Here is a 14,528-nt window from a genome sequence, read left to right as displayed (position 1 = left end):
GAAAAAAATAACACTTTAAGAATATGTATGTTCAATTTATTTTCACGCCCTTATGGTCTGTGTAGCAAAGTCTAGGATGACCATGAACCTAGCTCAAATCCCTATCTCATCTCTCTGTTTCAACAATTACCAATACATGTCCAATATTACATTTTTTTTCTTTTAGGGACACTCCCAGGGGTGTTCAGGGCTTACTTCTGGCTCTGTGCTCTGGGATGGCTCCTAGTTGGGCTCAAAGAATATTTGGGGTGCTGCAAATCAAACCTTGGTTGCCTGTATGTAAATGCAAGTTCCTTACTTTCTACCCTAGGTCTCTGGCCCCTGTTTCTATTTATGCCTTCCTAGACATTTTCCCTATATTACTGAATTATTTTATATCTAACTCCAGATATGATTAGTTTATTTAAATACTTCAATATTTACTTCTAAAAGGGGAAACTTTAAAATGGAAATAACTTTATATTGTCTACAATAGCTACCAATGAGTTCAGGAAACTATTTAAGGAAAGTAACTTGAGCACATATAGTATTCTTAATGTAGGTCCCAATTGTTTTTCTAAAAATATATTACTTATTTTAACACACAGGATAAAATAACCTAACAATTCATCTTCATTTACTTGACATGCACTATTGAAATGAATGTAAGAATCATCTACAAACTCTGCTCCCTTTGCAATACTGTTTTTTATATTAGAATCCAGTAAGATAGAATTCAGTATTAATCTCTAGGGGGAAATCTATGTTGTTGACATACCTGCATCCAGGGAAATGTGTACTTTATTTTTCACCTTTATGAGAACAGTTTCTCATATATATATAAATAATCTCATAAATGTAATATTTCAAATAAAAAAACAAATATCAGAATGGTTTTTGATAAGCTTTATTGAGGCACACTTTACAGGTAATAAAATTCATTTATTTTAAGCAACTAAATCAGTCATTTATAAAAATTGTAGACATGTAACATATTATAGTCAGGATATCAAACAATTATACTTATTTCAAAGTTCCCATGTACATTACTTGTTGGCCAAGGCAATGACTAACATATTTTCTATCACCATAGCTTTGACTTTTAGAAATTTTCATTAAAGTGATTTTCCCTTTTTTAAAATTTTATTTATTGTAATTTTTAAAAATAATTTTTATTGTGACCAAAGTGCTAGTTTATATTTTTGTCACTAGTGTATATTTTTGTTGTGTACTATTTTGACATGCAAACACATCATGCTTGTTTTTATCCAATCACAAGTTGATGGATATTTGGGTTGTTCCCAAGTTTTGACCTTTATAAATAAACCTTTGATAGCCATTTAACCATATCTTTGTTTATAAATGTTTTGATCCCTCTTTGTTTAATATCTAAGAGTGGAAGTATTGGATCAAAATAAGTTGTTTAATATTTAAACTGTTTACTGTAATGGTTGAACTGGTTTGGCTTTTCTGTCAGAAAAGTGAAAGTTCCAGTTTTTCTAGATCCTAAGAAGTAATTAATATTTAATTTTAGATTTTCTAGGATTGTATAGTAGTACTTTATCATTTCCCTCATAATTATTGATGTTGAATTTCTTTCCTTGTATTTGTTTGCTATTTGTCTTTCTTCTTCTTCTTCTTCTTCTTCTTCTTCTTCTTCTTCTTCTTCTTCTTCTTCTTCTTCTTCTTCTTCTTCTTCTTCTTCTTCTTCTTCTTCCTCCTCCTCCTCTTCCTCTTCCTTCCTTCTTCCTTCTTCCTTTCTTTCTTTCTCTTTCTTTCTTTCTTTCTTTCTTTCTTTCTTTCTTTCTTTCTTTCTTTCTTTCTTTCTTTCTTTCTTTCTTTCTTTCTTTCTTTCTTTCTTTCTTTCTTCTTTCTTTCTTTCTTTCTTTCTTTCTTTCTTTCTTTCTTCTTTCTTTCTTTCCTTTTTCTTCTTTCTACCTCTCCTCCTCCTTTCCCTTTTCTCTCTGCTTCTGCCTCCCCTTCTCTTAGTCTTTCCTTCCCTCCCTTCTACTACTTCCTTCCTCCTCCACCACCACTTTGTTTCTCTTCCTCTCCTTCTTCTGCCACACTGGGCCATTCTTAGGGCCTACTTCTGATTCTTTGCTTAGGCATAACTCATGGAGTAGCTCAGAGGACCATATGTAGTGGCAGGGATTAAACCCAGGTCAGCTTCTTGAAAGGCAAGTGCCCTAAAAAGCAAGCAGGGCACTGTGTTACTACTGCTCTGTCCCTTGTTTAGGTTGTATTTTTAAATTTTTTCCAGTGGCATTTGTATAATTTATTTGAGTATTCTTTCATTTTACAGAGAAAATTTGTAACTCAAACATTTTAAATTTGAGAAAACTCAGATGAAATTATTCTGAACAGCAAATGTTTATTATTCTTACAAATAATTACTACTTAAAAGCTTATTTAATATAAAGAATTACTTGTGTTGTTGCTTTGACTTGTTTAAGATATTTTAAAATATGCATTATGTATATTTGAGCATTATTAATAACTTCTATTCTTGTTTTTGGAAACATCTGCTTCTATAACTTTTGACTTTTTTTAGATATTAAAAAATAAGGTAGGCCAAAAGAAAATTGTTAAATTTATAACTAAAAAATAGAAAGCATTCACCATCTGTTACAAACTTGCTTTTGTAATATACAGTGACAAGCTATAGAAACATGCCATATAATTGATTTGAAGCAAATACAGAGTTGGGAATTTCTATTAGTTAGAAGAGAAGAGAGAGGACCAGAGGGGAATGGTGCCAATTTTAAAGAAGGACAAGGGAAAGCTAGTGAACAAGTTGGGACAAAATCACAGGAACCTCAGCTGCTTTCTAGATGAGGTTGAAACTTATTCTGTAGGTAACAGGTAGAAGCTAAAATTACAAGTGTAGGTGCTGTAGAGATAGTATAGAGGTTAGAGTGCCTGCCTTGCACATGACCAGCCTGAGCTCAATCCCCAGCATTCCTGTGTGCAGAGCCCAGCAATAAACCCTGAGTATTGCCAGGTGTGCCCCCCAAACAAACAAAAAATACAAGATTAGACAAGCAACTTAATAATAATAAAAATATTTTGTCAAATATTAAATACCATGACTGTAGTTAATATCATTGTATTATTTCTGTAAAATTTGCTGAGACTATAGTTAAAATGTGATTACCAAAATTTGCAAATACCAAGATCTCTAGTTATTGAGGCCTGATTTTATAATCCATGACTGAGCAGAAAGTTTCTAGACAGCACAAAAGGACCTAGGAAAGAGAAAAAGAGCCTATGTATGGAGCCTATGGTTATTCCCATGAAAGTATGCTTCAAGGACAAAGAAACCCTTTATCTCTTAGATGAAGGGAATTTCCTTTCTAATCTCCCCAATATTTACTGTGCCTATGCAAAGAAAGGGCACAAATTAATTTTTTGTTGTTATTGTTGTTTTTATTCTTTTTCATGTGCTTTGTTTTGTTTTTATTTCAAGACCGTGGTTATTGTTTGGTTGTTGTCTTTATTGCTGTGGTGCTTCGGGTTTTTTTGTTTAAATTTTTTGTATAGTTTTTATGTTTTTCTTCCTTTTTCCTTTTTTTTTTTTTTGGTTTTTGGTTTTTGGGCCACACCTGGCATTGCTCAGGGGTTACTCCTGGCTGTCTGCTCAGAAATAGCTCCTGGCAGGCATGGGGGACCATATGGGACACCGGGATTCAAACCAACCACCTTTGGTCCTGGATCGGCTGCTTGCAAGGCAAACGCTGCTGTGCTATCTCTCCAGGCCCTCCTTTTTTTTTCTTCTTAAATTGATATTTATAGCCTCTAGAAGGACTCCTTCTATTTCTTTCTTGTTTAATTTTTACCCCCTTTTTTCTCTTTCTTTTTTCTTTCCCTCCAAACAGAACCACATAATTTGAACCATCTTGTTCTGACTTACAAATTGAAGGGGAAATAATGGAGGGTACCAAGACCAAACAGATGTATGAACATTGAGTAGAAATAAAAAATGATCATACTTAACCATCAAATTCAAAGCCAATGACAACAGAATAGAAACCCAATCTACAACAAGCTAGACATAGAGGGGACCACTTATACTGGCAGCCCAGGAGTCAAAGGAGGAGGATATAGGATGCATGCTGGGAAAAGGGCAGAAGGAAGACAATACTGGTGGTGGGAATGCCCCCGATTCAATGTCACTATGTACCTAAAATATCACTGTGAAAGATTTGTAATTTACTTTGGTCAAAATAAAAATTATTTAATTAAAAATCATTGTAATAATTGTGTAAGGGGATAGATGAATTAATTAACTTTATGTGGGGAAGTATTCTTATATGTATATCATATAGCCATAAGATATATTTTTTATTTAATAATTTTAGGCACATGACATTGACATTACATTGACATGACATGACATTGAATCAGGGGCATTGGCACCACCAGTGTTGTCCTCCGTCCATCCCTGTTCCCAGCATGCATCCCATATCTCCGCTTCCTTTTCCCCCCAGACTGCTAGAATAAGTGGTCCCCTCTGTGTCTAGCTTGTTGTAGATTGGGTATCGATTCTGTTGTTGTTGGCTTTGGATTTGGTGTAAATTCATTTTTATTTATTTCTTCCTTATATTTATATGTGTGTGAGTATATAAATATATATATATATATTCTTTTTTTTTTTCTACTCTTTCTTAACTTCATCTGTTTTGGTTCTGCTTGGGACAAAAACCTACAAGAAAAAGTCTTGCCTAGGATAAAAGCTCAGGTCATATCAGGGCACAGAGATGATAGAGCCTGATACTCTCACCCTCAAATACACCAGCAATATAATATAGCACCATTTTTTTTTGAGGAGGCATACTAAAAATGGGGGAAATTTACGTATAGAAACAAGCTCTTACCTACTAGGGATAAGAACTCATGTATTTTACAATACGGGGGTGCCTCCCACCTTGAACATATGTCATGTGGACCTAACTTAGACTACATGTGATTAGACAGCAGCTATCCAAACCCCGAACCCTAGATCTCAGACATAGAACCAACACAGTTCTCCGAAACAGCTCCCAGAACCAAACTTAACTCTGGGACATTCTTAATCCAGCTCTGACATCAACATTGCCAATTTTGATATGACATCCTGACAACGAGGAAGTGGCAACAACTTGATGTAAAAGCAGGTTGTCTTATCTCGTCACCTAATGATCAGATAAAATTAGAAGACATGCCACCCATTGATCAGTGCAAAAGCCGAAGACTGTGACAACCATGACTGGGCAGAACTTATCCTGGGAGCAATAAGAAAGACCCTAGCTAGGCTTAGGAGCAATCAGAAAGACCCTAGCCTAGGCTTTGGCCCACAATCTGTACAATAACCAAGATCTCTAATTCCAGAGGTCTGACTGAGACAACTGCAACTGAGCAGAACTTCTGGAAACATAATAAAAGACTATCCTAAGCTCCATCCTAGGATCAGTGCAAAAACCAAGACCAACTACAGAAGAATGACTAAAACAATAGAAATGTAACAGAACTTCTAGAACGGTAAAGAAAGACTCCATTCTAGGCTCCACCTGTGCAAATACCAAGATTTCTAGTTACAGAGGGCCTGATTTTTATCATCACAACTGAGCAGAAAGATTCCAGACACCACAAAAAGACCTAGGGAGAGTAAAGGAGCATGTACGGAGACTTATAACTTTTGTTTTAGTGCTATATCCAGCTGTACTCAGGGCTTATTCCTGGCTCTGTGTTTAGGAAATACTCCTGATAGGCTCAGGGGACCATAAGGGTGCCTGGGGATCAAACCTGGGTCAGCTGCATGCAAGTCAAATGTTCCTTCCTGCTTTACTATTGCTCTAACCTCAAAATTGCTCTAACCTCACAATTCTGTGGATTTTACCTCAATCAAAGTAAAGAAAGAAAACAACTCTTGAGGGTCTCTCAAGCAGTGTTTACTTAAAATTCACAATCAATGAAACTAAAGGTTATGCTGGCCCCAATCATTCTTTTTTTCCCTCCTTAACTTTATAGAAAAATGCAGAAATATGAGGTAAAAAAAGTAATTCATGTCCCAAGTTTCTATAAAAAGGTGAGAGCCCTTATCTAAAATATAGAAAGGGGTGGCAATTTTAATTGTACAGGTGCAGCAAAAGTTGGGAAAAATAGAAAGAAAAAACAGAGTGACCTAAAAACAGGGTGTCCCTACCCATGAAGCATCCTGTTATAAGAACAACTACAGACTCGGGCATACTAAGGTTTTCTATCCCAAAATCTTCATGGTGACAGAAAAAAGTTCTGCTCAATCACAATGGTTGCAGTCAGGCTTCTGTAATTAGAGATCTTGAATTTTGCACCAATCCTATGTCAATGTCAGGGTGTCATGGAGCATCTTCTGTTTTCATCTAACCATTTGGTGGTGATGCAGAGAAACCGTCTCTGAAAGCAGGTTGTTGCTGTTTCCAAGTTGTCAGGGTGTCTATGAACCCAGTCTGGAGCAGTTAGTGCTGGGGAAGCATTTGACCTTCCCTGGTAGAACTTCAATTCCTGTTGCTGGTGCAGAAAACCATATTGGTTCTAAAGATGGGACATAAGGTTCGGCAGTGAATGGTTGATGTCCAATAGATTAAAGCCTAAGTCAAGTCACTGTGACAAATGTTCAGGGTGAAAGGCAATACAAATTTAGGAGTTTCGGGGCCGGAGAGACAGCATGGAGGTAAGGTATAGCATGCAGAAGGTCATCAGTTTGAATCCCGGAGTCCCATATGGTCCCCCGTGCCTACCAGGAGCAATTTCTGAGCATGGAGCCAGGAGTTTCCCCTGAGCACTGCCGGGTGTGACCCCAAAGTCACAAAAACAAAACAAAACCAAAACAAAACAAAACAAAAACCCTAACAAATTTAGGAGTTTCTATCCCTATTAGATAAAACTTTATATATGTAAGAGTTCCCCATTTTAAAGTGTCTATGCAAAAAGGAGCAATGCCAAATGATACTACTGGTGACAGACATTTGACAGGCATTGAGGTGGCCACCACACACATAGACAGACACTGAGGATGGATCCGTGCAGTGGTCCTCAAATTATGACATATGGGGCATATATTGTATTTGTACCCATTTTGTTTCTTCACTTCGAAATAAGATATATGCAGTGTGCATAGGAATTTGTTCATAGTTTTTTTTTACTATAGTCCGGCCTTCCAATGGTTTGAGGGACAGTGAACTGGCCCTCTGTTTAAAAAGTTTGAGAACCACTGGAATGGTTGCTGTTGAAAAGTTGACCCAGGTGAAATGGTCAGAACACTTAAACAATATAAAGCTGGCAGGTTAGATGGAAAGGTTTTCCAATTCCTAGGCAGATCATCATTGGTGAGGGTAAATTTTGCTGAAGAAAGGCTTCCTGGGTTAGATTGTGTATAGAACATTCTTAAAAAATCATAATTTTCAAGTCTAGAATACTAAGTAATATGGTAATGAACACTGTAAAAGAATCTACACCATGATGTATCATCTAACAGCCTTGAGCATTCAGGTCCTTTCCCTAAAAGTAAATGGAAAACATGCACCTTATGATAGCTTGAATTGAAAATATATTCAATGAGGAGCAAAAATATATCCAATGAAGAGCCAGAGCAATAGCACAGCAATAGGGCATTTGCCTTGCATACAGCCGATCCAGGATGGATGGTGATTCGAATCCCGGTATCCATATGATCCTCCATGCCAGGAGTGATTTCTGAGCCCAAAGCTCCTGAGCGCTGCTGAGTGTAACCCCAAGATATAAAAATACATATGTATAGATATTCAATGAATGAGTACTGTAGCTAGAGTTTATGGCATGCACTTGCCTATTCCAATGGTATCCATGAACATAAATATTAGATTATATTTGCAGGCATAATCAAATGTAAAATGAATAGATTTGAATATTGTCAAGACATCATAACAAGCACTATATTTGGAGTCTAATATAATATAGCACTGTACCACAAAATTAGGTCTACTAATCTATATTTCCAAGTACCTCTGTGAACAAAAATACTAAAGAGTTATTATAGACATATAGACATATTAAAATTAAGCACTAAAACATTCTTATAAGTGAGCACTGTAGTGGTAGTACAATGGCTTCCAAACACGTTCTGCACCTGTTTCGGTGGGTAAAAGCATTCAAACATATTATAGACCTCTATAAAGGACAGTTATTTGAATACCTGCTCAATTTAAACAGCTGTATCCATGCTGCAGGTCTCTTTGAAGTATAAACGAAGTATTTACAGTGTTTTTGTAGAGAAATATGAATTATATCACTTTGATTTTTATTTTCCTCCAAATGTGCATTTAATATGATTTTTAATGTTCAATATGTAGAGATTTGTTTTATTTTTAAACTACCATTACTAAATACAATTATTCACTGAGAACTGGTTTTATAGGTTCACTTTCTTTCTTTTCTTTATTTTAAATTATCTTTATTTAAACACTGTGATTACAAATATGATTGTAGTTGTATGATTACAGTCATGTAAAGAACACCCCCCTTCACCTTGCAGCATTCCCACCACCAAAGTCCCAAATATCCCTCCTTCCCACCCCACCCACACCTGTACTCCAGAAGGCTTTCTATTTCCCTCATTCATTTACATTGCTAGGATAGTTCTAAATGTAGTTATTTCTCTAACTTCACTCATCACTCTTTGTGGTGAGCTTCATGTCATGAGCTGGAACTTCCAGCCCTCATCTCTTTTGTCTATGAGAATTATTGCAAAAATGTCTTTCATTTTTCTTAAAATCTATAGATGAGTGAGACTATTCTGTGTCTATCTCTCTCCCTCTGACTTATTTCACTCAGCATAATAGATTCCATGTACATCTATGAATAGGTAAATTTTATGACTTCATCTCTCCTAACGGATGCATTAGTATTCTATTGTGTATATGTACCACAGTTTTCTTTAAACCACTCATCTGGTTGAAGGGCATCTTGGTTGCTTCCAGAGTCTGGCTATTATAAATAGCACTGCAATGAATATAGGTGTGAAGAAGGGATTTTTGTATTGTATTTTTATGTTCCTCGGGTATATCTCTAGGAGTGGTATAGCTGGATCATATGGGGCTCAATTTCCCAATTTTTGGAGAATCTCCATATCACTATCCGTAAAGGTTGGACCCAGACGGCATTCCACCAGCATAAAAAAAAACAGTTCCTTTCTCTCCACATTCCCGCCAGCACTGCTTGTTCTCAATCTTTGTGATGTGTGCCAATCTCTGTGGCATGAAGTGGTACCTCATAGTTGTTTTTTATTTGCATCTCCCTGACGTTAAGTGATGTTGAGCATCTTCTTCATGTGACTTTTGGCCATTTGCATTTCTTGTTTTACAAAGTGTCTGTTCATTTCTTCTCCCCATTTTTTGATGGGGTTAGATGTTTTTTTTTTCTTGTAAAGTTCTGTCAGTACCTTGTTATATTTTGGATATTAGTCCCTTTATTTGATGGGTATTGGGTAAATAATTTCTCCCCACTCAGTGGATGGCTTTTGTATTCTGGGCACTATCTCCTTTGAGTTGCAGAAGCTTCTCAGCTTAATATAGTCCCATCTGTTTATCTCTGCTTCCACTTGTTTGGAGAGTGCTCTTTCCTCCTTAAAGATGTCTTTAGTTTCAATGTCATGGAGTGTTTTACCTACATGTTGTTCTGTATACCTTATAGTTTCAGGTCTGATACCACGGTCTTAATCCATTTGGATTTTACCTTAGTACCTTGGTGTTAGCTGGGGGGTACTGAGTTCGCTTTTTGCAAGTGGTTAACAGTTGTGCCAACACCACTTCTTGAAGAGGCTTTCCATGCTCCATTAGGATTTATTGCTCCTTCATAAAAAACTAATTGTTGTATGTCTGGGGAACAATTCTCTGAGTACTCAAGCCTATTCCATTGATCTGAGGGTCTGTCTTTATTCCAAGACCATGCTGTTTTGATAACTATTGCTTTGTAATACAGCTTAAAATTGGGGAAAGTAATGCCTTCCATGTTCCTTTTCCCAAGGAGTGCTTTAGCTATTCAAGGGTGTTTATGTTCCAAATGAATTTCAAAAGTGTATGATCCACTTCTTTGAAGAATGTCATGGGTATCTTTAGTGGTCGGCAACCTTTTTTTTTCAACTGAGCCAAATCTCGCCAAAACCACGATTGGAATTTATTTTGAGAGCCACATAGGGCGCACACTGACAGAGGCTAGGAGCAGAGTCCTGACTCCTGAAGTGGCTGCCCGGCACACTGAAGAGCCAAATTAAAAGTGTAAAGAGCTGCATGTGGCTTCGCAAGCCGCAGGTTGCCGACCACTGCAGAGGAAGTCGAATTAAATCTGTACAATGCTTTTGGAAGTATTGCCATTGTTAATGATGTTGATCCTGCCAATCCATGAGCAGGGTATGTGTTTTCATTTCCGTGTGTCCCTCTCATTTCTTGGAGCAGTGTTTTTATACTTGTCTTTGTAATAGATCTTCAGATCTTTAGTCAGGTTGACTCCAAGATATTTGAGTTTGTGTGGCACTAAGTGAATGGGGTTGTTTTCTTAATGTCCATTTCTTCCCTATCATTATTGGTGTATAAAAAGGCCATTTAATTTTTGTGGTGTTAATTTTGTAGCTTGCCACATTGCTATATGAATCTATTATTTCTAGAAGCTTTTTGGTAGAGTCTTTAGGGTTTTCTAAGTAGAGTATCATGTCATCTGCAAACAGTGAGAGCTTGACTTTTCCTTTCCTATCTGGATTCCCTTGATATCTTTTTCTTGCCTAATCGCTATAGCAAGGACTTCCAGTGCTAATGTTGAGCATTTAATATGATTAAGGCTCATTAGAAACAATCACTCCAAAAAGCTACTGTAGGGGCCGGAGAGATAGCATGGAGGTAAGGAGTTTTGCCTTTCATGCAGAAGTCATCAGTTCGAATCTGGCTTCCATATGGTCCCCCGTGCCTGCCAGGAGCAATTTCTGAGCATGGAGCCAGGAGTTTCCCCTGAGCACTGCCGGGTGTGACCCAAAAACCACACACAAAAAAGCAAAACAAAAAACTACTGTAGGTGGGATCTTAATGGAGAGAAGCAGAGGTCCTTTATCTTTTTTATTTTAGAGTAAAGGAAAGGTTTGGAGGAAAGTGTCAAAGCACATGCTCAAATGCTCCATGAGCAAGTAAGTTAAGACACTTGTCATGCCTATAGGTTTCTGAAGAGCCAGATCACTGGTGAGACAGAAGTATTGGATAGTAGCTTTAATAGCTATGGGAATCCAGTTGAAAAGACTAAATCACTGTTGAGCAGAAGGAACGGCACTGTCCTGTCTGTAAGACTATCAGTTTGTGGAAAAGTATTTTGGTTATTTGTTTTTCTGATGCCATAAGTCAGAAACTTGAGAAATAGTTTGTGGTATGAGAGGACAGGAATCGGTATAGATGCCATTAAAAAATAGTATCTTTATTTAAGCACCATGATTACAAACGTGTTTGTAGTTGGGTTTCAGTTATAAAAAGAACAGCCCCCTTCACTATTGCAACCTTCCGACCATCAATGCCCCCCATTTCCTTCCTCCCTCACTCCCTGCCTGTATCTGAGATGGACATTCTACTTATCTTACTACATATTTTAGTTTTGAAAGATTATATTTTCCCAGAAATCTGTCCATTTTTTCTGGATTCTCTGCTTAACAAAGTACAATTGTTCATAATTCGCTCTCATGATGTCTTGGATTTCATGGGGTTCTGTTGTAATCTCTCCACTTTCATTTTTGATCTATTTATTTGAGCATTTTTCCTTTTTTCTTTTGTGAGTCTTTCCAACAATTTGTCTATTTTGTTAATTCTTTAAAAAAACAAAAATATGGGGCTGGAGAGATAGCACAGTGGTGTTTGCCTTGCAAGCAGCTGATCCAGGACCTAAGGTGTTTGGTTTGAATCCCGGTGTCCCTTTTGGTCCCCCATGCCTGCCAGGAGCTATTTCTGAGCAGATAGCCAGGAGTAACCCCTGAGCACTACTGGGTGTGACCCAAAAATCAAACAAACAAACAAACAAAAAACAACCAAAAACCAAAAAAAATCAAACCCCAAAACACAGCCTGTGGTAAGAATTGGGAGGCCTTACCTCTTCTTTTCGTTTTTGATTTTCTAATATATATAAAATCCTTCACCAGTGCAACATTCCCCTGTCCAATATCCCAAGTGTCCTTCCTCCCCACCTCACACAGGCCTGTACTCTAGACAGGTTTTCTACTTCCCTCATTCAGTCACATTTTGTTATGATAGTTCTCAGTGTAATTATTTCAGTGACTGCACTAAATGATCCCTGTGGTGAGCTTCATGTCAGGAGCTGGACTCTCCATTCCTCCTCTATTTTGTTTCTGAGAATCATTACACAAATGTTTTTCTCAAAACCCATAGATGAGTGAGCCCATTCTGTGTTTATCTCTCTCCCTCTGACTTATTTCACTCAGAATAAGAGATTCCATATGCATCCAAATATAGGAACATTTCACGACTTCATCTTTTCTGATGGTTGCATAATATTCAATTGTATATATGTACCATAGTTTCTTTAACCATTTATCTATTGAGGGGGCATCTAGGCTGTTTCCAGAGTCTGGCTATTATAAACAACACTGCAATGAATATAGGTGTGAGAAAGGTATTTTTGTATTGTATTTTTGTGTTCCTAAGATATATCTCTAGGAGTGGTATAGCTGGATCATATGGGAGCTCAACTTCCAGCTTTTGGAAAAATTTCCATATAGCTTTTCACAAAAGTTGGACCAGACGGCATTCCCACCAGCAGTGATAAGAGTTCCTTTCGCTCCACATTCCCACCAGCACTGCTTGTTCTCATTCTTTGTGATGTGTGCCAATCTCTGTGATGTGAGATTTTACCTTATAGTTGTTTTGATTTGCATCTCCCTAATGATTAGTGATGTGGAGCATTTTTTCATGTGCCTTTTAGCCATTTGTATTTCTTTTTTGTCAAAGTGTATGTTCTTTTCTTCTCCCCATATTTTTTTTGATGGGGTTAGATTTTTTTTTCTTGTAAAGTTCTGTCAGTGTCTTGTATATTTTGGATATTAACCCCTTATCTGATGGGTATTGGGTGAATAGTTTCTCCCACTCAGTGGGTGGCTCTTGTATTCTGGGCACTATTTCCTTTGAGGTGCAGAAGCTTTTCAGCTTAATATAGTCCCATCTATTTATTTCTGCTTTCATTTGTTTGGAGAGTACTGTTCCCTCTTTAAAGATGCATTTAGTCTCAATGTCATGGAGTGTTTGCCCTACATGTTGTTCTATATACTTTATGGTTTTAGGTCTGATATCTAGGTCTTTAATACATTTGGATTTTACCTTTGTACATGATGTTAACTGGAGGTCTAAGTTCGCTTTTTTGCAACTGGCTAACCAGTTGTGCCAACACCACTTCTTGAAGAGGCCTTCCCTGTTCCATTTAGGACTTCTTGTACCTTTATCAAAAATTAGGTGACGGTATATCTGGTTAACATTCTATGAGTACTCAAGCCTGTTCCACTGATCTAAGGGTCTGTCTTTATTGCAATACCATGCTGTTTTTGATAACTATTGCTTTGTAATACAGTTTATAGTTGGGGTAAGTAATACCTCCCATATTCCTTTCCCCAAGTATTGCTTTAGCTATTTGTGGGTGTTTATTGTTCCAAATGAATTCCAGAAGTGTTTGATCCACTTTTTTGAAAACTGTCTGACTGTATAGAAAAAGTAGGTACAGTAAATGCACCCCATATACACCTCAACCCAGGCCCTTTGCCTGATCTGTATTGTGAATTGGGGGACAAAAAACAAAAACAAAAACAAACAAAAGAACCAGGGGCCGGAGAGATAGCATGGAGGTAAGGCATTTGCCTTTCATGCAGAAGGTTGGTTGTTCGAATCCCGGCATCCCATGTGGTCCCCTGAGCCTGCTAGGAGCAATTTCTGATCACAGAGCCAGGAGTAACCCCTGAGTGCTGCCGGTTGTGACCCAAAAACCAAAACCCCCCCCCAAAAAAAATCTAAACAAAAAACAGCTCGTGGTTTCATCAATTCTTTGCATTGTTTTTATTTTTTCTGATATTGTTGATAACTGCTCTGATTTTTATTGTTTATTTTCTTTTGTTTGTATTTTGGTTCCTTTGCTGTTGGTTTTCCAGCAACTGACTTTAAGATGCGCCTTTAGGTTGATGGTTTTGTCTTTTTCTTCTTTCCTAAAGTAGACTTATATTGCTATGAGTTTCTCTCTAATTAATGCTTTTGCTGTGTCCCTTAGATTTTGGCAATTTGTTTCTTCTTTATCATTAATCTCAAGGACTCTATTTCTTCCTTGATTTTCTTTTTAATCTAGCTGTTATTGAGCAGCATGTTGCTTATTCTCCAGGTGTTAGATTTTCTCCACGTCTTTTTTCTTTTCTTGTTTTGTTTTTGGGCCACACTTGGCAGCACTCAGGGATTACTTCTGGCTCTGAACTTAGAAATAGCTTCTGGCAGGCTTGGGGAACCATATGGGAGCCAGGAATTGAGCCCAGGTTCATC

General features: G+C 37.3%; 1 pseudogene; it reads left to right on the top strand.

Moving 5' to 3' along the window:
• The first annotated feature begins 13,679 nt into the window (after window positions 1–13,679).
• On the top strand, window positions 13,680–13,797 carry LOC126032508 (uncharacterized; annotated as a pseudogene).
• Window positions 13,798–14,528: the final 731 nt, after the last annotated feature.

The sequence above is a fragment of the Suncus etruscus genome, chromosome 1 (assembly GCF_024139225.1).
Source record: "Suncus etruscus isolate mSunEtr1 chromosome 1, mSunEtr1.pri.cur, whole genome shotgun sequence".
NCBI lineage: Eukaryota > Metazoa > Chordata > Mammalia > Eulipotyphla > Soricidae > Suncus > Suncus etruscus.
This window is presented reverse-complemented; position numbering and strand designations above follow the sequence as displayed.